This window comes from Arachis hypogaea, unplaced genomic scaffold (assembly GCF_003086295.3).
Source record: "Arachis hypogaea cultivar Tifrunner unplaced genomic scaffold, arahy.Tifrunner.gnm2.J5K5 arahy.Tifrunner.gnm2.scaffold_22, whole genome shotgun sequence".
Lineage (NCBI taxonomy): Eukaryota > Viridiplantae > Streptophyta > Magnoliopsida > Fabales > Fabaceae > Arachis > Arachis hypogaea.
In genome coordinates this window covers 1288422-1304081 of record NW_027255450.1, presented here as the reverse complement: position 1 = coordinate 1304081, position 15660 = coordinate 1288422, and the positions used below count along the sequence as shown (strand labels likewise).

The 15660-nt window shown below is 45.8% G+C and overlaps 1 non-coding gene across 1 annotated transcript; it reads right to left on the bottom strand.

Annotated features, from left to right (window-relative positions):
• Positions 1 to 13834: 13834 nt before the first annotated feature.
• Positions 13835 to 13906, bottom strand: TRNAN-GUU (transfer RNA asparagine (anticodon GUU)). The gene has a single exon. It is a non-coding gene; the product is annotated as a tRNA-Asn (tRNA).
• Positions 13907 to 15660: the final 1754 nt, after the last annotated feature.

Below are 15660 nucleotides of genomic sequence, written 5' to 3'. Positions count from 1 at the left end.
CAACCCGAATTGTAGAACTCGGACATGATAGATTTATCATCTCAGGTTAATCAATTCAATGAGCAGCCGTTGACTCGGCTTTGTCCTCTTTTTCCTTTCCTTCCCGATGAGATCTGGTTCTCGAAGCGGGTGAAGACTCATCTGAGTCTACCTCGACAGGAACCCTCAAAGGCTGACTGGGTTTGTTTTGATTCCATCAAGCTTCTCGTTGGCTTTGTTGCATGCTTTCCAGAGCTTACTATTATATCTATAGCAGGTCAAGCCTTAGAGAGGAAAACCAATCATATCCAATTCTTTCTTCTTTCTATGAGTTCTTGACTTTAGAATCGGGCTAATCCCTCTTTCTTCTCTTTTTTAGAGACAAGGAAATGGAAAGACACGCCTACTTTGATGGGCTTACCCGACCGTTCGTTCTGGTCTAGGAACAGCTGAACTGAGTAATATTAGACTAGAAAAAAAGCCTTTCTTTATATTTAGATCCATTTCCCGAGACGCTTATAGTCAACTATCTGATGGTCTGAGAATCCATAAAGAAAGTATTTCTACTCCAGGACGCACGACACCTTTCCCAGCTCTAGGTGGTTCTAAACCACGTTAAGCTAGCAAGTTTTCTGTACCAGATCCATCACCGAGTACTGCATACTTGTGTCAAAAAGCTGACCTGGGTATATCTGCTCTGCACACCACCAAATTCAAATATGGTAAGTAAGTGCATACAAAGGCCAATAGGAGTAATATCCTAGCGGCTGTCCGACCCTAAAATAGACTTGAGAGTCCTTCTTCTTTACGAATGGGACCTCACAGAAATGAAAGGCTAGTGCTGAATTAACAACACTCGAAGCGAACGGCTGACCAAAACAAACCTTAAACACTTCGAAGAGAAATAATACTGGCCACCTATCGGTGGCAGATTTCAAATCGAAAGAGTAACAGGTTTGATTGCCAACTAGTCGATCAAGAGGTTTGTGCTGATTCCACCTTAGCTTAGTAAAAGCGAAGGTTCCATCCATGGGAATCCTCCTAAGCACTTGCATTAGCCAGTCATGGACCGGCTTCAGCAGCCTCTGATTGAGATTGACATAGTTACCCATGGCGAATATTCTCCTTTTGCCTCCTCCCTCAATAGTCTGACCGAGACGGCCAGTAACTGGTGGAATCCCATAGTCGAATGGTGATGGCAAGTAGGGATGGACTCGGCTAGTAAACCAGTCCAGATCCCATGCACTTAACAAGTCGTTAAACTTGTCATACACATATCGTACTGTGGGGGAGGCCACAAGGTACCCTGCGGCCATGACTCTCCATAAGTATGAGGCCCGACTAGAAAGAAATAAAAACTCGCTAGTTCATAAGCAAGAACTAATATTTCGGACCTGCTTCACGCTCTTGCCTAATCTTTGGACCCAACACCGTTGAGTCAATGGGTGCGTAGGTAAGGCCTTCCAGGTCGGATCCCAAGTCATACCTTGATACAGAGGTATGGTTGGGAGGAAGGGTGGGTAACGTTTGAGCAAGACTTTAAGGTTCTTCACAATCAAACCCACTTGCTCACACATTACCTCCAGATCAGACACAGGGGTAGTGATCGAGGTGAAAGTGGATTTATCCACTTTCTTAGCTAAGGCTATCACCTTAGACAATTAAAAGAAAGATAAATAAATAACACTTCACTAAAGGTAGCCCAAAACGTAATCACTAGTTGAAAAGAAAAAGAAGTTAGTACGGCCTTTCAAATAGAATCTAATAAGAAGTCCCGTGCCAAGCCCTAAGAAATGGGCAAAGAAAGGCACACAGAACGAATCCCGCGGAACAACCAAATGAAGAAAGCCATTTCTAATAGAGGTGCCTACGCGTCTTGATAGAGGGGCGATCATAGGTTCACCTAGACAAGAAGGTAGCAACGGAAAGCAAGGCAAAAGCTCAATCCAACATACCTTGCAGACTAAAAAAACAGGATGAGGGTTGGGTGGAACTGCCTTTCTTGAAGCAGTTCCCTGCCAATCGAAGACCTGAATGTAGCAGCTCCAACACTAGTAGAGGAGCGGGGACATCTCAAAGTAGCCTAGGGGCAAAAAAGTTTTGAAGGGAATTGCACAGAAATGCTAGACTCAGTCCAAGCACGAGAATGCCAATCAACTGTAATGGTAGCTCAACCAAGGACTCAGAAAGCACTTTTTCCAGCACTTGTGCCAACCAACCCAACAAAGCAAGCCCTTCTATTGGATACGAGATTGCAACCAGAGCCATCTTGATTCGAAGAGCTTAGGGAGAGCAAGCAAACGGAACTTCACATACAAAATTTATTGAGTAGCCAGAAGAAGTTCCTCAGAGGCTAGGGGTGAAAACTATTAAAGGTGTCTAATCGTATAAATAAAACTGACAAGAACTGGACTTATTTACCTCGGGGTTACTTTCCGAGGCGGTAAGGAAGCGTAGCAGCATCGGGGGAGTCCTATTAAACCTCTATTCCATCAGGCACACTAAAAGCTGGTCTTTAAGAAACCAACCTGAAAGTAGGAAACTTTCCTTGGGATTATATATCATCATAGGCCAGCCAGGAGAAAAACCGCTTTCTTTCCAAAGAGATTCATGAGTTCCAACTCTTCCGTATAGCCGTCTTGATGAGGGCAAGACTAAAATACGGAATAAGGAAAGCAATGGCATCGATTAGAAAGAACATTCTAGATGGAAAGATATGTCTTGTGACCGACCAGCCTTTCTTTTTTAAATATATGATCTTTTTTCCGCTGTCTTTTCAGGCCGGGAAGGGTATCCGCGGAAGATGAGCTAACGTAAAGGCCCTCGGCAGAGGAACGAGCTCTATTTACGTCATTCTAAGAGGCGCTTCAAGCCGAGTAGCGAAGATAGCAAAGTATAGATTGGATTGAGACAAGAACCTTCCGTTGTTAAAGACAGACTGGATTACCACACTCTGAAAGCCCGGGTTCCAGCTTAGCGCATTGAAGGAATAAAGAAATGGCACAGCTGAGTGCTAGAATCTTAGTCGATGGAAGTTATATTCACCAATTCACTAAATGAATATTCGTTCAATTTCAATCATAATAGTCAAACTCTTTGTTCTCATAACAGAGAACCGGCCCTTAGCCTTAGTTGGAAGCTAAACCAAAGCTAAGCTTGTAGTTCAATGACCAGTTGGTTCCTAAGCTCTCTCTTTATTGCTTATCTTCGAGGTAGGATTCCCTATATGGAATTCTTCTCTTTCTTTTCTGGGGACGGGACTCAGCTCCCTACTTCAGGTCTCTTCCATCTACCGTCAGGCCCATAACGGCGTTCCCTAGGTCACCAATCCCAGCAAGAGTGGATGTTGATAGGATAGAGATTAGGATAGAGATGCTGACATCCGGCTCTCTCCCAAATTGATTTTCTATACTTTTTTTCTATATATATAACTACATGTGGCTTGATTCAGGCTCTTTGTCTGATATGTGGGCAAGTACTCTCTGTGGGAGCTTCTAGCTCGTCTAGAGTGCCCCAGCCATATCCATAGAATGACGTATTCTCTAGATATTTACCACAACGAGAGCGAATCCTGCTATCGTAAAATAGCCTACAATCCCGGGGTTAGATGGCCTAAATTTTCTATTTTAAGAAAGGCATCCAAAAATGGGAGGTATAGATGAAAATCAGCGCAGTACACTCTACTTGGATTCAATGAGAAGGCTCGTGGGTCCCATATGATAATGCATGTATCTCAGTATAGCTACTCGAAGAGTGGAAACTGTCTACCAGTTCCTGAACTTGAAATCATTCAATGCCCTGCTTCTCTTTTGAGCGCATCCCCTATCTTGTGCCATTCACAGAGCGTTCAACATCCACTGGGTTGTGGAAGTCGATGGTGTGCGGATGAACAGCAGGGGAAGCGAGGGGAATGACATTTGAAGCTGCTTCTATCTATGTAAGCTAAGCCCCTGAATCTGTAATCCCAAAAACTGGAATCAGAAAAGGCCAACCAATACAACTTTCCGTGTTGGCACGAGCTATTCTTCCTTCTTTTCTCATGGAGAGAATCCTACTAGCCTTTCCATTCCCTCTCATGCTGAGGTATTTCATCTTGAATGGAATCTGTGACAAAGGCTAAAAGGCTCTTACCGTACTTTACCACAATTCCGTGGAATCCCACCCTCACCCTTTCTTTGTATCAGCTATATCCCAGAATCTATTTAGATTAAAGAAAAAGCCCATCACCATCTTTCCAACCAACTCTCTTACTGAAGAGTACCGGGCATCTATCCTATAATCATCATCTACAGAATAGCAATCAAGAAAAATGAAAAGGCCTAAGAGATAGACTTCCATATAAAAAAGAAGTGGAAGAAAAGAATCTCGATTCCTTTCTTGTCTTTAAGATCCTCTAACTTAACTAGTCGAATTCAAAATAGGTTCATAAGTCAGCTGCACACTTTCTATATCCGATGGAAGAAAGAGGTCACACTCTACATCAGAGACCAGTTAGACACAGACCAGACCCCTTATTCCAGACAGCACTCAGTGTGCTTCTTTATGATTCAGCAAGATAAGGTAGCAGGAAGATTCCTCACTCCACAAATGAAATTCTTTCTCAGTCCAGAGCCCCTAGATTAACCGGGATCCAGTGCCCTATACGGGCCATTCCTGGAAGCTTTCTCTCCCAGTTCTTTTTCTAGTTAGCCGTTTTCCCAATCCTTTTTTTCTTTGTTTGGCTTTCCATAGGATATAGGATAGTAGCGGTCCAGGAGAAGCCGTTCAAGTGCTAAAATCCCTGGGGGGGGGTATTACGAACCAGAAAAAGTTTTTGAACTTTAGCGGAAAAAGGAATTCCCTTTCATTCAAGTTCAAAGGCTACTTGCCTAACTCTTTTTTAAGTGGCATTCCACGATCAAGAGTTAGCTTAATTTGCCGAGCCTAAGGACTCTCCTGGATGTCAAATCCGTTGCGAAGGACTGCTTTATGTAATCGGATTGAATAGAAATATTGATCAGTTCCCGGAAAAAAGGATTTTCTTACCTTTGTCTTCAATAGCGAGATATAGCTTTCCTACTACGAGCTTTTTTCCCTTTCCCGGCCTCCCCGATTAGAGCGCAACGAAAAAAGTCTCTTACCTTCTAATCCGATTTGACTAGTGGCCCTCTTATCAACTAAGTGCTCGATCGAGTTCTTACGCTACCTACTCTACGATAACATTCAGTGATCCCAGCCGACCAACCTCAGCTAAGAGGGATTCTCCTTCATAGCAAGATAAGATCTATCCTTATAATGCGATCCACTAGGGCTAGGGCGACCCGCAAAGACAGATTCAAAGTCTCTTTTTTGGCCTCTGTAAATCAAAACAAAAGTCTAGAGCCCCTACTATCGAAAGTACTCCATAGCTGATTGCTCCCTAATGGTTAAGCTATCCCCATGGAATCGAAATTCTGCCTGCAACGTTAAGACCCGTGGAGTGCCTAAACCCGCTTTTAAAGCGGGAAGACGAGGCGGAAAGTAGCGAAGCGTCCGATTGTGCACGAGCGGATCTCTCCGAGAAGGCTATTTGCTCAAATCAAATCCAGAAAGCTCCTTCCTTTAGAACCTAGCATAGAGGTTCCGAGTTCGGCGAGTCTACACTATCAACGAGTGATTTGGAACATTTCTATACGCTAATTGCGAGATCACCGATAAGGTCTATTTCCAGCTGACCAGTAAAAGGTCTTGTCCTTATGTCTTCTCCTTCCATGGGGAGCTAACTATCTTTCCTCGAGATTCCTTTCGTCTATATGAGCTCGATGGCAGCCAGTTTCTATGCAACCTTTGGGAGTTCCTTCCTGGTGTAGCTTTAGTTCTTAGTGCCATTCTTTCGGTCCCAGTAACCATTACAGGAAGTGTCCTGAGTGCTAATGATTCTTTTCTTTTTTCCCCTTCAGGGCATCCTTTGTTGTTTTACAACAAAGTTCAAAAAGCCTCGACTTCGACTTGAGAAAACTCATGCGCTTGTCAATTAATTCTTGGTGTAATACTCACTCGTTTTTCTCTATCCCCCAGAGCCAAGCTTCGACCTAAGGCTGTTCCCTCTCCCAATCGGAGATGCGGACCAATAGATCCGTTTTGAGACAGAAATTTCTTTGTTTGGAGGTTTCATCTCTTTTCATATGCTCCAGGAGCTGAACGATCTGCCGCCGCTTTTGCGGAGAAGCCGTTTCCAGCTTAAGGTCGTCATAAAGCTCTTGGAGGACATGCCCTGGGGTCCTTCTGCCCCTAATTGTGTAGAAGACCTTTCGAATTAGGTCTTGTAACTCAATAGGATCGGGCGCACCCTCTCCTTCAGCAGGAATTGGTTGGTCCACTTCCCCCTGTGGTTGTTGACCATCGCCAGGGGCCGAGGAAGTTTCCCCCCGATTTAACCACTTTTCTATCCAGGAGCCACTCCACTCGGATGAGGTTGAGGGTTGTTCGGGAGCATCCACTCGGCGCCTTACCGAAGAAGGCCCGACGTCCTCTCGGGGATCAGAGCTTCTTTTTCTCGAAGCGGATTCGGCTTCCCCATGTTCCTGACCCTGACCTTCAGAATCAGACGACAGGTGGAGGTACTTTTTCCAACTCCCTGAGTCATTATTTCCCCCCGAATCTGACCCCGGGGCCATCATCCGAGGATCTACTCCCATTTCGGATGCTGCCACGGTAATGAGGACCCTTACCCCTAAACCAATGAGAAAGGCCAGTCCCCCTCTTAGGCCCACCTTCCGCAAGGCAAAAGATACGGCAAAGGGGAGGGCTCGCCCATGTAGAGCAATGTCTAGCCCAGAATTAGCCGGGACTATTCCAGTGAGTCCTCCTATGGTGAATAAAAAGATGAACCCTACAGCAGGTTTAAGGAACGTAATCACTCATAGCTAAAAGGCCCGGTGGCCTCAAGTCATAGGAAAAACATGTTTCTTTCCCGCCTAGACGGTCGTGTAGGCCGGCTTTACCAATAGGTACGTAAGCCACTAACCTACAGGTTAGGTTACTATGTGAACCAAAGGCCTTTCTTCATTCTATAGGGCTCTAGATACCATTAATGACTTGTTCGAACATCCAAAGGAAAGAATCGTTATCTTCTATTAGCAGAGATCTAAGTATTGAACTGCGCTATTCTATAATATTTGACATCGAATTCCTTTTCGAGAGCTAAGAAAGCAGGCTATGAAGCCGAAGGCCAGTTCCCCATTATTGGGACTTTTGGGAACAAGCAAGGGATTGAGCTGCGCGAAAGCCTACTTTAGAGAAAGGCTAACGAACAAGCAACGGCTTCTAAAGTAGGGGGCGCACTTGCGCGAAAGCCTACTTTAGAGAAAGGCTAACGACGCGCATCCGTTTTCTTGCTTTTTCAGTTAAGTAAAGACTGACTACGAGCTAACTAATCGAATGGAACTGTCTTTAATGAAAAGAAAAGCGGAGGCCCTTGCTAGCATTGTGCTTTGGAATCCATTCTTTATCAATGGCCCACCCTTTCTTTGAACCTTGTCAATGATCGAACTTAAAGATATGAACTGAGTGCCATTTGATGAGTAACTGAGAACAAGGGGGAGGGATATGGAAAGGATGAAGTAATGAAAGACGAAGTCATTGCTAGTAGTAACGACTTGTCACGATCCATTGGTTCATATAAAATCCATGTCCTAGGTGTATCAAAAACATTCTTTTCGCTAAGCGTATATAATAAAATAGAGTGAAAGGTCCACCCCGAAAGGGGGTACTAACTAACAGCTGAGTCCTCTCCGAACCGCAGGAGATAGTTGCCCATCATACGGCTCACCAACTTCACTTGCCTCTATGGGAGACTCGCTCCGGGCAGGTTCGGATCACTTACAATACACGGCTCTACGAAGGAAGGGGTTGGTGGGTTAGGAACGTTTTTCAATATGATTCTTTTTCCGTATTTGTTCGATGAGAAATGCAAGACGAGAACCCATCTCTTTTCGACTGGGAAATGTTACTCCGTTTTGTCCACTTTCTCCATCCCTCTCTATCAAAATGATCAAAAAGGAAGGCGAGCTTGCTTCTTATTCTCGTGTTCGATCTCTTCCATCTCTGCCCCGCTCGTTGTCACCTATGTTGAAGAAAGGTTTGGAACCCTGTAGAGAATGAGGAGGGGCCGAGGATCTTCCTCTATACAGTGCTTCTCGGGGCTCCACTCCCCCCCTGAATAAGTAAGGCCCCGTTAGCCTGCTTTTATAGCAAAGCGAGGGGATAGGGAAAAAGGACGGAAGCCCCCTTCACTCTGCCAGGGACTGGACAGGGGTTAGCTCTGTAAATGTGTAGAGCCGAGTGTAGTGTGGTGTAGTAGTAGGCACTTCTAGGCCCCTTCCCGGCTACTGGACCACTCCAGTGCTTTGGATACTACGGACCCTCTGCCATCCATTGCAGCAGAGCCTTTTCATGAGCGGGGGGGGCTTAGCGCAGTTCTTTGAATCAAACGTTGAATGAAAAAAATTCTTTCTTATATAAATCTAAATCGGATAGGATAGATGGATGGATCTATCTTTCTATTAATATATATGACTAGAAAAAAAGTCTTTCTATAGTTAAGTAGCGCAGCAAGAAGCCCCCAATCAAGGATTTGGCCAGGAAAGACTGCACTGCTTGGGGCCCAGGAAGCGAAGGGAATGAGCTCGGCTGCTTATCCTCCACACTTATTTTCTCCGTGCCTGTTTCGCATGCGCTTCGCGCGCCATTGGCGCTTTGCTCTCCTCTTATTCTTCATTGGACGGTTCGGATGGACTTCGCCGTTCTTTCCCAACTAAAATGGAAAAGGCTGTATCACATCGAGATGTCGATTCGTTTTCCGCCCCCAATGAGATGGGGCATTTGTAACCCCCTATTTTGACCTTTGTTTGGACCCTTCATCTTTCTGAATGGAGGCCCGGCTCGCGTCGTTCCAACAACCGGCGGGGAGCACCTCAGTATACGATCGCGCGCAGTAACTGGGAGTCCTTTTACACCTAAGGCCAACTTCAATTCACCAAACCAAGGTTCATCTCGTGTAGTGATTGTGGACTCGTACAAGGATATTGAGTAGACGGTTGATGTATCAGACTCTACCCTATCTTTCGTAGCATGCATTCCCATCGGTGTCGCAACTGATTCGGTAAGCTACGTGTCCGGTGCCAGGTCATCGAAAGGGACTTCGGTCCCCCAAACTTACTTACTTACTCGTGGCAACCTTCCGGCCGCCCAACAACCTATAACGCTAGTCACTACTCCCACTGGGGCTAGGAAGTAAGCCCCACAACCCAAAGCGGCGAAGAACAAATAGAATTTTCTATAAAAGCCGGCTAACGGGGGTATTCCTGCGTATGAGAACATAGTAATGGAGAAGGTAATAGCCGAAATAGGATTCGTTTTGGCTATAGCGCCCAAATCCGCTATATATTTTACACGGGTTTGCCGTAATGCTAAAACTATGGCGAATGCATCTATCGTCATTAATGCATAAATTAAGATACCAATTAGTAGTGATTGAATTCCTTCTATGGTTCCACATGAGAAACCAGTACGAATATAACCTACATGTCCAATTGAACTATGAGCTAGAGGTCTTTTGACTTTCGTTTGGGCCATGGCGGCCAGTGCTCCTAAAATCATAGAAGCAATGCTGCAGAAACAGAAGATTTGTTGCAATGTAGCTCCATAGGAACCATAAATAGAAACACGTGAAATATTAGCAAAAATAGAAATTTTAGGCGCAATAGAAAGGAATGCTGTAACCGGGATGGGTGAACCCTCATAGATATCAGGTGCCCACATATATAGAGTCAAAAGGGAGGGATATGGAGTCCGAAGGGGAGGGGTTTTCTTCGGGGCTCGAGAGATGGGGCCCCAACAGTTTTGAATTCGCCGCAGGGGAATTCACACGAAAGGGAACGAAGATTTCTCGACGAAAAAAAGTGCTCTCTGAACCGAACGTGAAAGTGGTTTTCCATCAGACGGCTGTTCCCGTAACCCCACTCTCCACTTGGATTATATATCCAAAAAGGTCCGCTCTTGGCCATTCCACACGCTGCCTAGCAGAGGCGTGGTTATCTCAAGTGGATTCTTTCTTTTTTAGTAGATGCCGAACCTGCAGCCCCTTCTTAGTCAATGGGGCTAAGAAGGGGGCGGACGCAGCAGCTACATGGACCCCTTCCTTTCTGTTGTTGCCAGCGCTTTCCCGGGCCGATATATCAAGGGCAGGCAAAGCCCGAAGGCTGCTATCCCAATGGGCCTGCGGGCAGAACGAGGAGAGGGCCCGCCTAGAAATGCAGGCATACCACCGCGGTCGAAAAAGCGTGTTCCCTTCAGATAACACGCACCGTAGGCCATCCTCGGCCTTCTTCGTTTTCGATGAAAAACAAAATGAATCTCGATCTCCGAAAGCGTTTTCCTTCCCCCGCCGCATCTCCCTTCGTCGAGCCTTTCCTTTAATGGTTGGGGAAGCATTCCCTTATCTGAACTTGGCGGGCATTCTTTCCAGCCTTATTCAAATAGGGGGTGGGTTGGTTGGTTTGAACATAGGATAGGCTCAAGATTGGAAGATCCTAGCTACGCCATACGTTCAATACAAAATCTGGAAAGCTGCAGGGATGACAAAAAGCCTGTGTTGCACTGAAAAAAAAAAGAAACCTAAGAGAGAGAAGACGCTCTTAGGTTTCTTCCTCCCGCGCCCGCCGCCGCCCGGCCCGCGTTAGAAGGGAAGATTAGCAAAGCGAGAAAAGACAGAGGGAGGGGAGCAGCATCTTATTCTCTTCGCGAGAACTTCCCGATCGGAGAAGCATTCGGAACGGGCTCCGCGTTCATTTCGTTGGCAGAAACGATCCACAATCCATTCGGGCTTCGGGGAACCCAAAGAAGTCTTTCGACTTGATTCATAGATTGAATCAATGATAGATAGAAAAAAGATATCTCGTTCAGCTATCTTTTTTTTTCTCTACTCTAAAGAGGAATAGAATAGACACCCCTTAGATTTCTATGTATCCTAAATCCCCATTTTTTTTAGAGAGAGCAGATCAGATATAACGCTAAAAAAAATGGAGAGAGAAAAAGAGCAGATGGATCCTATCCCCTATATCGAACACTAAATCCTATCTATTGATAGATATATCTTCCTTCGTCAAATACCGGACTTTGCCTTTTTGTAGGAATTCCTCATACTCATATCCAAGGCAGCTTACCACAAGCACCCCACCCCATACGACTTGTTTTGTTGGGGTTCGCCTTTTTATTTAATCAAACAAAGTCAGTATAAGTAGTAGGGGCTTCATAGCGACTTTCATTCTAAAGGAAACCGAAGAACCAACCTTTAGTCAATAGGAGCCCCCCTCTTTGCGACCTCATCACTTCAAAGCACAAACCAATTTCTTTCTTAGTCACCGGGCGGAGCGCACCTTTGGTACTTCAGTAGGGCGAGCTGTTTGATAGTGACTTCTTTCGTTTGGTAGGGCGACGAAAGAAAGGCTACTTCAATCTAGGAAACAGCCGGAAACTCGAGAGGGTCGCCTTTGGAAGCGTTTGCCGGTAACCAAAGCGTCACGACATAAAAAAAAAAAAAAGAAAAAGGAAGGAGTCCATAAACCCGGAAACGAAACTAAGTTCGTTCCCTTTCGTCAAGTAGGTAAAGTAGGCATACGAACCCACTTACTTTTGCTTTGCCTTAGACTCTATTGGAACAAAGCTAAGAAGGAGGCGGAATGGAGAAAGGACAAGGGCGGTCTTGCTTGGCGCAAAGGCTGCTGGTTCGGGGAAAGGGTACTAAAGGTCCTCGGACTTCCAGGCGGTTTTTCTTTTGGACAGCTGTTCACCGTTGGATCTCGCCAATACAGCCCCCTATGGTTTTCGTTACCGAGATATCTTTTTTTCATTGTTCCCAGGGATTTTTTGGGTAATCCGCTCCCATGCTGCAAACAGTCAAATCTGAACTAAACCTTGTCGCTCTTCTTTCCTCGCGGGCAGGAAGCACACCAGCAGCGTGCGTTGCGTGATTCTACTGTGTTTTTTGCACTTGACTGGGTGGACAGTTGACCGGAAGATAACTTCGATTCGCCCGGCCAGCTGGCGGGCTGCGTGCTTATCTTGTGTGACAACACTACGGAGCGAGTGGCTCTTCTAGGCGGGCAGCTGTGTGAAAACACTACAGAGAAAGCGACGCTTTCGTTTAACATGCTATGGTCTCAACGCCCTTACGAGATAGTGATGAGTTTCACGCGCTCTAAGCCCGGCCCGCGCGCGGTTAGGAAGATTGGCCGCAATCTGAGCGGTACCACCCACCCTAACCTACCACCTATGGGCGGCCGTCCGTTCTACAGCCGCCCGAAAAGGAACTGCAGTGATCTTGAATAGGGATCCTACAGCGATAGATAGAATCCCCATATAAATACCACTAGATCGAGCACCAGTGATTTCGTATCCGGTCAAAATCTTGGCTAATTGATCGAAGTGGGTAGCTCCAGTAGACCCATAGATCATGGAACAAATAGGGTGGGTAGGCCCAACCACCACACTACACGTATAGACGCGAACCCCCTCGTTACCGTACGTGCGACTCTCACCGCATACGGCTCGCACAAAGACTCCAAAATCCATCCCGAGCCTTTTCTTCCATTCCACCTCTCCTCCCCAATCCTCGATCAAACTTGCGTTCCCAGGCGCTATGAAATGGCCTTTGCCTATCGTATGTATCGGCTTGGCTTCGTCCGGAACCAAGGAGGCATTCTGGCGGGCGCGTGCGTGTAGGAAGGCCGACCACTACATAAGCTAAAAGACTACGACGACTACAACGGAAGCGGCTCGCTTCTATTCTCGTTGGGATTGGATATATCTGGGGAATCTATAGATCATAGTAGTTCGCCAACCTCTCTAACTAACATACGATACAATTGACTTCACGGCACGGCAAAAAAAAAGGAGCTTCGCATTGACAAGAAGAAATCGGGCCTTCCTGCGCTGACGAATGCCTCCTTTCTCTTCTCTGAGTCTACAACAAACAAGTGGAGAGGCAGGATTCGAACCTACGTAGAAAAACTTCAACAGATTTACAGTCTGTCGCTTTTGACCACTCGGCCACTCTCCCCTTCCTGGGCCGAGGCCCCCTCAATGGGTTCTAAGAAGGAGGCTGAAAAAAGCTTATTGATTTGATTGAAGGGAACTTATACTATTTATTAGCTTAGCTAGCGTTCCGCTAGTCATTTAGTCAGTTCATAACAATCTCTGTACAAAGGGCAAAGCTTCTACGACAGCTCCCCCCTAGTAGCTTCTGGCGAAGCTGCAAGCCTACCCTTCTCGAGCTTAAATAGCTTAGCTTATCAAGCCTAGTCTACAAAAAAAGGGCTACAGCAAGCAAACTTTCCCCTTTGTTTGTTGTGGGTTGCGCCTCACCGCAGGCACTGAATGGATGAAATGAGTGGAGATCTTCCTTCCCCTTGTTAATTACCAAGAACTTCGTTGCCACTAGTGGCGAAGAAAAATTCGACCATCCTACCCAAAAACAACTCGGAACCTAAAGAGAGTTCAGTCCACAAGAAGCAGGCAGAGCTTTAGCCATTGGACTACATCCATCTATCCTACCTAAACAGTAACCCCCCTTTTGTTCGTTCTTCGAATGACGCTAGTGGAGACAAATTCCTTCCGGCTAATGAAGATACTACTCAAATCTTCCCAGTGGATCCTTCTTCTCCCTAAGAATTGAACGAACCAAGTTCCAAGAAAAATTCTTAGGGAGTAAGAAATAGAAAAAAACCAACAAGAAACTTCCCACTTTGGATGTCCCACGATTCTGCTAGTTTAGAAACAAAGGGGAAGGCTACAAATTACATTGGTCGCTAGGTCAGAAAAGCAAGAACTCAAAATTCTCCCCAAGTAGGATTTGAACCTACGACCAGTCAGTTAACAGCCGACCGCTCTACCACTGAGCTACTGAGGAACAAAGGACTAAAGTTAAGGAAGCCGACTCTCGTTCTTTGGACACCAACCTATGACCGAACAAAAAAAGGTTCGTCACTCTTTTTCACATACACTGGGAGAAAGGGTTACGATAGCAAGCCCCTCCTCGGCCGGAGAGCCTCCGGGACAAGGGGGCGCATGCATATAACGGAGCAACCATCCACTCTCGAGATTCGTATTGATCAATCGATCTCCGCGTCCTGCCAGTTCGCTAAGTAGACTCACTCTCCCGAGGGGCTACAAAGGCTGGAACTATTCCTGTCAAAAACAAAGGACCTACTTATCATCCTAGGAGTTAGCAGGTATGATTGAGTCCCCTCTCTGTCTGTCTCTCCGAGTTTCTACTACTAAGTAGCACTTCTGCTATTCAATCATAGAATCGATTCCAATCAAGCTGAAAGATGAAAGAAACCCTATATTATTAGTAAGCTCTAACGCCCTTCCTTCAGCCGGCTCCGCCCCATTGTTGACTTTTATCAAATGGATATTTAGGGATCTCTCTTGTTCATAGATCTTGAAACCAGATCCATATCCATTTCTCAATATATCTATCTTTCTATCTATCGATAGATAGAAAGATATAGATCTCTATCTGGATCTATCTCCATATCTATCTAAGCTAAGAAAGAACCAATACTTAAAGGGCGTAACCAACGGAAGGTTCTCACCCTGTCCCCGACATTGTTCTCCGACGATGCCCCCTGGGCGAAAGGGGCCTTCTCTTTCTTTCTTCAATCGTTCCGATCAGGACAAGTGGGTTGGTTTCGTCCTTCTATCTACGCAATTCTCTGTCTTCGTTCGTGATCATGTTGGGCGAAAGGTAGTTTGTTGTAGAGGAGCGGCTGTGAACGGCGATTCCCCCTTTCCATTGAGTGGGCCTCCTTCCCCACCATTTTCCTTTTTTATGGATTTTACCGATGCTGAAGTACTTGCTTACCAGGCCCCACTAGAGCTAGTCGCCAGAAAGAGCGCGGGACGCGAAGCTGTCGAGAAGCTGCCCTCCCCCCTGTGCAAGTCTCGCTACTTTTCATTCAAAGGTAACGACTTTTCCGTTCCGCAACGTATCATTTGTCCTCCGTTACTTCATCCATAAACCTTTTTTTTCTAGCGTACCTTATAAAGGATAAGCTTGCATTCTAGAAGCGGTAGCTTCCCGCCTCCTTCATTTCTACAGCCTCCTTCGGTGATAAAAGTTCCCTTCCCTTTTCTAAAATGCCCGATTGGTCTGCCTCAGCAAATGTACAAAGTGGACCGCTGTTTGGTTGGCTGACCCTCTTCTTACCATTCGGGTTGGGTTGACCCAGAAGTCAAGTTAGAAGGAATGGAACCAATGGAGAGTCGTCCGCAGTTCACACTTGGGCAAAGACGACTGACTTTGTTTGGAAGCGGAACACGAACCGATTTCCGCTATTCCGGGTTCTTATTGAGCGTAGCGAAATCAAGGTTTATTATAAAGTCAGCGAAGTTTCTATGGTGTTCTACCTTTGCGTAGTCTCGGTCCACAGTGGAAGGCTCCGTACCGACGCCTCACTACTACTTAATTAATGGCTAAGCGATTTCATAACCTGAGCTTTCCTTAACCAGCTGACCTTACTTCTAACCTTAACGTACTTTCTTTATTACTATATCATAGGCCTTCGCCACTTTCAAACGTTCGCCCTTTCTTTTTTTTATTAGAAAAAAACGGGGGCCTTACTTATTCTGTTCAGGGAGGATGAAGACAAAGAAAGGGAT